Source organism: Rhipicephalus sanguineus, chromosome 9, assembly GCF_013339695.2.
Source record: "Rhipicephalus sanguineus isolate Rsan-2018 chromosome 9, BIME_Rsan_1.4, whole genome shotgun sequence".
Lineage (NCBI taxonomy): Eukaryota > Metazoa > Arthropoda > Arachnida > Ixodida > Ixodidae > Rhipicephalus > Rhipicephalus sanguineus.
In genome coordinates, this window is record NC_051184.2 from 54,717,285 (window position 1) to 54,726,720 (window position 9,436).

The 9,436-nt window shown below is 45.7% G+C and overlaps 1 long non-coding RNA gene across 1 annotated transcript; it reads left to right on the forward strand.

Annotated features, from left to right (window-relative positions):
• Nucleotides 1-120: 120 nt before the first annotated feature.
• On the forward strand, nt 121-8,176 carry LOC119405183 (uncharacterized). Its single transcript, XR_005186431.2, has 3 exons — nt 121-310; nt 3,237-3,367; nt 7,907-8,176. It is a non-coding gene; the product is annotated as an uncharacterized LOC119405183 (long non-coding RNA).
• Nucleotides 8,177-9,436: the final 1,260 nt, after the last annotated feature.

The following is a 9,436-nucleotide window of genomic DNA, read 5'->3' on the forward strand; positions in this document are numbered from 1 at the left end:
TTTGTCAGCTAGGTACCTAGGGAGAGAATCTCAGGGATTTTCGATGGTGGCGCCGTCACTTCTTAGCGGAGCTTTTTGGAAAGCCGCTTCCCCCGACCGGTGTCGGCTGTGTTCCACGTGTGCATCGCGCGTTCGTCTCTCGTCTCTGTACCGACGACAATGACCGCGTGTCGTGCAGCTTTCGTTTCGACAGCGTAGTCCGTGAACCGGTGTCCCGTAGCGACTTTGTCGTGACCGCCTTTGCTTGATTGACGGACGTCGAGGGCGAAGCAGAGCGAAGATGCTGCAATGCGCTGCTTTGCCACAACAAGTAAGTAGCGATCTCTGTTCGAGTTTTGCTCCGCTAGTCTCTGTCGCGAGTAATAGCCACAAGTGCCGGCGTACCGGTTACATATCAAAGTGTGATAGTATAGCTATGCTGCCGTTCTTACGTTGTGGGTTCGGAGCGTGATAAACATTTCGAACTGCGGCACAAGAGGCTCATCCGCGATCGCTGCGCGAGCAGAAAATAATTTGCTGCGAAAGAACCGATCGTGTGTTTCATGCACTACAGTCGCTACAGTTGGACATGGTTAATTTGCACCAACTCGTCCAATGTTCGGCTTTGCGTAAGTGATAACTGCTACTGATATCTCATCAACTAGTAGTAAGGGCATTCACTTGTCGTTAATCCTAGGCAAGTTCTTAGATTCTTTGTACTGCGGTAATGAATAATCCTGTTTGGCGACTAGGACGTTTGAAAACCTGGTACTTATAAACAAGAAACAGCTAAAGAAGCGACTTAGCATTTTATTCTAATGGTGCGCTGGGCGATGTTTCGTTAACTTCGCGATTACTTGTACTAGTTTTTTGTACCGAAACATGTCTTACAGCCTGAATCACACTTGTCTGGAGTGCCCAAGCGGTTCACTCGGCCGCCGTCTTTTGCAAAGGTACGCAGAGAGTGACGCCATACAAATACCACGGTCATACGGCAAGATGCAAACATTCGAATGTAACAGAGAGTTGGTAAAACACTAATGTTTTACTAGTACAAAAAAGGAAGACATGAAAGAAACTAAACTAGAGATGTCAGCCTCATCATTGTACAAAATATTCACGAAGGTAATTTCGAATAGGATAAGAGCCAAGTACACTTGACTTTGAAGGGACCCTGAAACTGTTTTTGAAATTTTGTAAGAATTTAGGCTTCATCATCATCAAATCATTCGCACCATGAATTAAGTCACGCACTGCGTATCCAGGCAGCTGCAAGCAATTATAGTGACACACTCCTCAACCCTGCTTTGCCTCCTCAACTTGTCAAAACAGCCAGCCGTCGCTGGCGACTGCAGCGCACTCGACAGGTCAAGCTCCATTGAGCGTGTGCCGTCAGGCAACAGAGACCAAGTGTGTGGAGTGGTTGAGATCTGCTCCAAAAGCATGCAGACAAACAAACAAAAAGTATATGAGAGCGATCGCTGATCAGCCTCAACTCGGGCAAAGTGGTTGTGTCTTCAGGGGTGAAGTTAGAGCCGCAGACACGTGGATCCTGCAGGCATTGGGTGGATAACAAACAAAATATCTTGCTGGGCTAGTTGGTTCATAATCTTCAAAATTGGATAGCGCGAAATCGGACAGATGCACAGGACCTGTTCGATTTCGTGCTATCCAATTTTGAAGGTTGAGTGGATAGCGAGAGCCCGATGCTCACTGCAGTGATGAGCTGAAGCAACTCTGCTCACCAGATGCCTTACAAGCTTTACAAGTCACCACTTGCTATATTTGTGGCACACAACTCAGCTAGGGCATCAATGGTGTCAGAGAAAAAAATTTTGTGATAAACGCTGTCACGCAGCCCATGTCAACACAGAATGCTCGCTGCCAACCGAAAGTTCCGTGACTATACTGTTGCAAGTTACAGCTGTTGTAATGCTTATGTTACAGTTGTTCCAGGACCAGCAGCAGTAACACGTTGCATTATAGACTGCTGCGTGTAATCTCCATAAGCAGTATTTTCATTCCGTATGTTTAGGTGGCAAACTTCTTTTAGCAACTTCACCATTGTGTTCCTAGCAGAGATATTCCACGATATCAGCTGACAGTCACACAACAAATATGAAGCTGTACGCTGACATAATCACCTTACACGTATACCACAGTGACTTGGAAATGTTTGCCTTTGTAAACTTTTCCAAATCTTTTTTTTTTTAGATACAAGCAGTTTATTACCAGCATGAGAATAAGTAAAGTGTTAATAGTGACTCCATTCCGTTCAGGTGGTTGAGTTTCTTGAGCAGGTGACTTGACGAGGGTGCTTTTGCCGAATTTTGTTTACTAAAGGACAGCTGCCGGCAGGGCACCTGTTTCATAGTCCCCCTCAGGAATGAAAAAATCCTCACCATTATTTGAACATTTGTTTATTTCTTGCAATGTTTAAAATACCACTGGCGTAAGCAGCCAGTGTGCCCTGCAAACTTGTCATTGACGTCGACTATACTCGTAGAACAGGTGAATTATCAGTGAACCTGAGCAGCCACTAAATACATGATACTGATTATGAGGTCACAAGTTGTCACTAATTTGGGCATTTGCGCTTACTTTGAAACCATATTAAAATGTGTTTAAGACTACGTTCACCAGTAATACATGGTTTGAGGTGCCTATATGTGCGGGAGAATGTAACACAAAAGATTTTGGCTTTGAAGTTGCGTTGTCAGGGGACCTTTAAGTGGCACAATCAATCAATGCACAGGCCTTGTTGAGAAAACAAATGTATTTGCTTGCTTCAGCATTCTGCACATTACAAAAGTGGCTGGCTGTAAACATCTGCAGCCCCACCGCTGTGGGGCATCCGTTGTTCTCCAATAAACCCTATTACACTACTACGTATGGCCATTGTCACTGAAAGCCACGTGCATAAAAATGAATGTTAAAGATTTGCTAAAAACTGCGCATAACAAGCTGCTGCCCAACATCAACATGCACTTTGTGCCCAAGCATGCTGCTATTGTCAAATTTGACGCAAAACATGATTTTAATTCATGACCTTGAGAAATAGTTGGAATGCTTATTCTGATTATGGACTGAAATGTTGCTAATCTTGGAAGTTATTTGTTCTTGGACACATTGCACACTTGGTTCAGTGAATATGCTTGGTCAATATGTTTTAGAGTCTGGGCATGCACTCTGAATAATGTCTTTCAATAGAGAAACCAAAGCAAATTTTCACGTTGTGCTTTTTATTGGCATTTCAGGAGCAACACAGTAGGATGACTAAAGGACGTAACACTTCTGGACGGGAATGATATGTTGAAGAATTGTTTTCAAATGTACAATAAGGAAGATATTGGCATTCTCCTTGCACCATCATCTGCGAGCTGCAAAGGTGAACACACTCTCATGTTAACAGGGCCACGTGCATGCACTGGTACAAGGTTGTTCAGATGTGCTAGACAGAACAAAACACAATCTTAAAGGAGTACTGACACGATTTTGAAGTGCAACAAAACGGACGTTTTTGGTTTCCTTGGCATGTAGTGTTAACGCTCTCCCCACACCGCATCCGGGAAACACGTACAAATATTTAAGTTTGATTTTTAAAGTTTTCATCTCCCAGCATCTGCAAGGCAGCTTCACCGCATGGAGAGCCCTATGACGTTTTAAGTCAGCTCACTTGGTTTGCGAAATCTGGGTCCTGCATGCAGCCTAAATCACAGAAATCGCTGTCGGAGGCACTGGACGACAGTTCACTCATCATGAACCACGTTCGACTTGCAGCAAAGGACAGCAGGTGCATATTTCGTGGGTTGCAGTCTGCCCGTGACGTCACGGGCCGACTTGACACGTCACTATGAAGCCGCCCTCTCGAAACCGAAACCGAAACTGCTGGTTGAAAGAAGCGGTATTAAAAATATATGCAATGCATCCCCAGGCACCACGACACTCTTTTTAGGGTTATCGACACCCGTGCTTTCATTTAGAGCAACAATCCAAAAATTTTTAAAATTCATGTCAGTACTCCTTTAAGTCTTCATGCACCAACCACAGAAAATGAGGGCCGAACATCAGCTCCACAAGTGAAAGCAGGTTTCTAGCAGCCTCATATCAACAGTCACTCTGTTTAACTCGATCATAATTGCTCATTCCTCTGCTGTATAGACCGTTTTCATAGCGCCCTTCACGCGAACAACTCCAAGCCACCATGTTTAGGGCGCCACAGCAGATGACACTGCGACTAGGTTGACTACCTACTGCGATTGCCGGTGCGCGGCGTTTCGTTAACATGGCAGTCAGCCCGCATGTTGTGAATTGTGCTGGAAATGTGTTGCTAAAGATGGTTGGAAGGTGCTGTTTTCCGTTGTGTCACCAACTAGGCTACCGCGACGAGAACGGAAAGGTATGTGCAACAGAGCGATGTAAGCAAACATATCTATGCACAGTGCATGTGTCAATGTCATTATAGTCGTGGAAATGCTAGGCCGTGCAGGCATGCTGTGGATTTTTATGTAAAATGCTCGTCCCTGCGATGGATGGCGCATAAAGCGCGTTGCAGTGGCTTCCGTACTTGACGTCGCCGACCTAGAATTCCGACATTGCCAGCTTTGCAGGAAAATGGGAAGTATGTTGCTGGCAGCGCGGTTCAGGGCCACGAAGCGTGCGGAATGAAACTCGCAGTCTTGTTGATGTAGCCGGTGGAGTCGGGACATGATAGCGCGGGCAGCAATGACGCCAAGCCACCGACATAATAAGTACATACAGTGTATTTTGCCAAATGGAAGGCCGCTGCTGGCAGCCAAGTTGTTGTGGTACCTCAGCGGACCTGACTACACTCAATTTCACACATCAAGCGCACCGCTGTTGAAGCTGTGCAAGTTGTTCGGTCAGCAAAATGTATAAATCCGCGTGTCCGCTTTCTTTAGTTTTCGCGGTTGTGAATGCTCGTGTGAGCCGAGCACGAGCGTGTGTGTGAGGCATCGCGACCGGCTACAAATGAAATACTGAAACAACGAAACGTCAGGTGATGTGAAACAGCACATTAAAAGCCGCATAACGGAGTTTGTTTATTTCTAATTAGGGCACAAATCATGTATTACTCAGCCTGAAAAAAATATCACAGTCTGGCGGTAAAGACATTGAACTATTTGTTAGCGCAAACACATTTTTGTTTTTCGAAGTATCGCTAGCCTCTACAGCGTTGCACTTGTTGTATGCGGGACAGAGTACGCGAAAGTGCTCGGCACTGGCCGCTTGAGACTTCCAGTCTCGCGCGTCCACCTCGTTTTGCAGGCCGGTCACCGTTGTGTTCTTCATAGGCGATGCTGCTACAGTTACATGGACGTAACTTTCCGTCAGCAGCTTTCAGCTCTGACGAGCGATATTCCTCGTTACCGGCTACTGAATTCCGAGTTGGAGGGGTTATGCGTCCGCCTCGGCGCAGCAGCCGCGTCAAATCGTTCGTCCACCCGGTCGACGGGTCACTCATTACAACGTCGAAGTCAGTTGCACGACCTTTTCAACGCAAGGCACGAGCGGATTCATTCGCAGAGATTTCGGAGGCGGTCTCACTCGGACTCAGACTCACTAAAATTTTCCTCAGCTGCACTGACTCGGACATAATCTTGCCAAAATATGAGGGTGTTCTGTCAAATAAGGTTCCCAAGGTGCTGCAGTCACAAACACACTGCTGCGCTGGATTCAGCGTCTCTGTCACGCAGCGTGGTTTCCCTCTCGTAGTCTCCGCTTCCGGCGAGCTGTCTGCGACACTCAGGCTTGGCAGCCATTAGAAATGGAGCTCCCACTCGCTTCTTCTATCAGGTGCGAATTACGCTCTGCGATTCGTTTTTTGTGTGCAAAAAACACTGCGCCGGTGGACATTCATTCCCAATTGTCTACGGAAAAGTGTATGACATGCATTCAACATGTGTGCAAATGGTGCGGAAAATTCAAAGACGGACGTGCAGACGTCCATGACGAACAGCGTTCTGGACGCCCATCGGTTTCGGACGAAACAATTGCGAAAGTGGAAGAAACAATGCTGAAAGATCGAAGGGTGACGGTTCGGGAGCTCTGCGAGACGATCCCCGATGTCAGCAAGACCTGCATTGACAAAATTTTGACAGACCATTTAGGGTATGCAGAGGTTTCTGCAAGGTAGGTCCAGGGAATGCTTACAGAAAACCATAAATGGAGACGTGTTGAAGCAGCCTGCGAATTTCTTCAGGCCTACGAAACCGATGGCGAGAAATTCTTGGACTTCATTGTCACTGGGGTCGTGTAGTGGACCTGGGTCCACTACACGACACCAGTGGAAACATCCAGAGTCGCCGAAGCCACGAGAGTTCAAACAGACTGTCGCCGGCAAAGTGATGGCGAGTGTTTTTTGGGACAGGAGGGATTATTGTTGTGCGAATTCATGCCCGCTGGTACAACAATCAATGCGAACCGCTACTGTGAGACGCTGGAGAACCTTCGCCGCGCGATTCAAAACAAGAGGAGAGGCGTACTCACGAAGGGAGTGCGTTTCCATCAGGACAACGCTCGTCCGCACATTGCCTGTGTAACGATTGATCTCATCAACAAATGTGGATGGGATACTGTCACTCACCCGCCCTACAGCCCAGACTTAGCCCCAAGTGACTACCATCTCTTCCCAGAATTGAAGAAATACCTGGATGTGATTCATTTCAGAACCGAAGAGGAGCTTAAAGAAGAGGTTTTAAGCTATCTACGTGGCATGGCAGTAGAGTTCTACGATGTAGGCATAAATAAGATGGTACACCACATGCAAAAATGCATTGGTCTCCACGGTGATTATGTTGAAAAATAGGGGAAAGTCTAAGCTTTCCAAACATGTATTATTTAATGCCAATAAGCATGTTTTTTATTGTGAAAAATTACTGCGAACCTTACTTTATGGACAGCCCTTGTATTACGCAGCCAGACTCTCCAAGTGAGTCGACTCATGAGTGAGTTTGCCAACCTATGGCAGTGTGAGATCATGTACCATTTTTAAGTTTCACAATCCAACCTTCACTCAGCTTTTTACCCGGTGGACACGTGTGAAAGCTGGCACTGGGCTCCGGTGCGTGTATCCTGCACTGTGGCACCGAGTACTGGCCTATCATATAAGAACCCTTCAAAGACAGGGATTACATATTGCTTCTTAACACCTATAGCGCACAGAAAAGACGAACACAGAAGTACGACGCAGACACAGCGCTATGTCTGCTAGCGCTGTGTCCGCGCCATAACTCTGTGTTCCTGTCCTTTCTGTGCGCTATAGGTGTTAAGATGGAATACCAACATGCCCAAGCTCACGTTTTCATATTTCTGTGCTTTCAAGTGTTGTCAAGTGCTCATCCGAAACGGGAGAACTCCTCATTTAATCAAAATTACAGCACAGGTGGTATTCTAAAATTTTGTTTTCAGCACATGTAGGTGCTCCCTAAGCAGACAACCCTGCTGCTGATCCTGCCTATCTGTCACGCTGACGGTGGCGCCAGCTTTTCAAGTGGTGGGCTTCGTGCCCAATAGTATGGGAAAGGGAAGGGAAACAGAAGTGAGTGTGAGGAGGAGGGGAGATGGGGAAGCATAGCATATTCTTATATAGTACATTATAGCAAGGGGTGGAAAGGGAAAAGAGGATGAGGAGGAGGGGAACACCACTAGCTTTGTTTCCTCAGTCTTTGTGCCATAGTGCGTAGCTGCCCCCAGTTTTTTTTTTTTTCTCATCACTAACTGCCACATTCAAGAACCAACTTTATACTTAGCTTTTGACTTAAGAGTGTAACCGGCCCTTAACACCTTTTAAGAATGAGCCTTGCACTTAAGTGCAGCATTTGTTGGCACGCACTTCAGCACCGTAATTGTAAGGTGGCACCGTCCTTTTAGATATTTATCACTCTATAACTTTTTTTTTTTGCAGGCTCTCCACCTAAAGTATGACAAGGAAGCAGTAGACTCATCATTCACGATGCCTATTTTATGTGCTTCCAAGGGATGCGGCCAAAGGATGACCTGCGGAATATTTGTGCGCTCGATCGGCGCCGCAATCTCCCGAGCAAAGTTCACCTTTGCTGAAGATCCAAGCGTAAGAAACTGAAGCAGCAGACTGCTTCAAGCCATGATCTGTGCGAATCACCTTTATGGGAGCTGCAAAAAAGAATAAAAAAGTGTATCCCCAGTGTTTATGTACTTTTATTATACTGTAACAGTATATTTCTGAACAAACCATCTGAAACATGGTGGATCGGTAGCACTGCAGAAAGCCGATGAATGCTTGTGAAAACATGGAAATACACAAAGCAGCATACGATCTTACCACTCGTGTGGCCGCTGCATCTTTCCTTTGCCCCAAGGAAGCACGCAGCACAGTGAAGCGGACTTACGAGCTGACGTCCAAGGACGCGGCAGATGCTCAACATAAATTTTTCTCACTTAAAACAAAAATCACTATAATTAAACTTTCCAATCAAGTGCAAGCACCCAATTTTAATTTGACTGCATCACCAAAGTGCATGTGCCTGAACATGAGTCATTTATTTATTTAACTTACTCTCAATGCCAGTGTTACAGAGGAGAGTTGTTAATACATGTACGTTACACAATGTTATGCATGGCAGCTTGAAAAGATTAATGGTCTCGGTTATTGGCGACAAAGGCGAGGAGGTGGTTCTATTCAGATGCTGTCTTTGGCAGAATTGAATTGAGAAAAAAAAAAGGTTTGTCTGGCAATTTGGCACTTGGACTTTGATGTGGTATATTCGCATTTGTGTGTATATGGGTGGTGCGACACCCCCACTTATACATTTTTCTATGTTTTCACTCCTTATTCTTTGAAACTTCTCGGTGATTGATCTCCATACTTTTTTTGACACACTTACTGGCAACTATCTGGCATATGGTGTTATTGTATTGTGTTGATATACTTTGTAGAATTTTTTAAAAATTGTCAGAATGGACGCAGACTCGCCGTTTTGCTTCACCACAAAACATATCGCGAGAGAGAATAGCGGACGACAATGAGAGGCAACAAGAAAGCACCATTCCTTTTCTAGCAACCACTATGGCAACGTTCACATCCCTCCTAAGGACAGAGAAAAAAATTTTCTTGCAATGATTCTGTCATGAAAGAGGTCGAATATTGCACTAAAAAGCTTGCCCACAATTTCTTAGAACAGAATCTTGAGAAGTATGAGTGCAATGTCGAGGACGTTTGGCATGGAAGGACCCCATCAAAGAGACGCGCCACGGTGGTGTGGTTATGGTGCTCGACTGCTTACCCAAAGGGCGCGGGATCGAATCCCGGCCACGGCGGCCGCATTTAATTTATAAAGGATGAGCGATAGAACTTAATGATACCCTGAACGATAGACGATTCTGTACAAATGCTGTGTTGCCAGTTCCATGTGACAGCAGGTGTCTAAATCGTCTTTATACTTTAAATATTGCAATC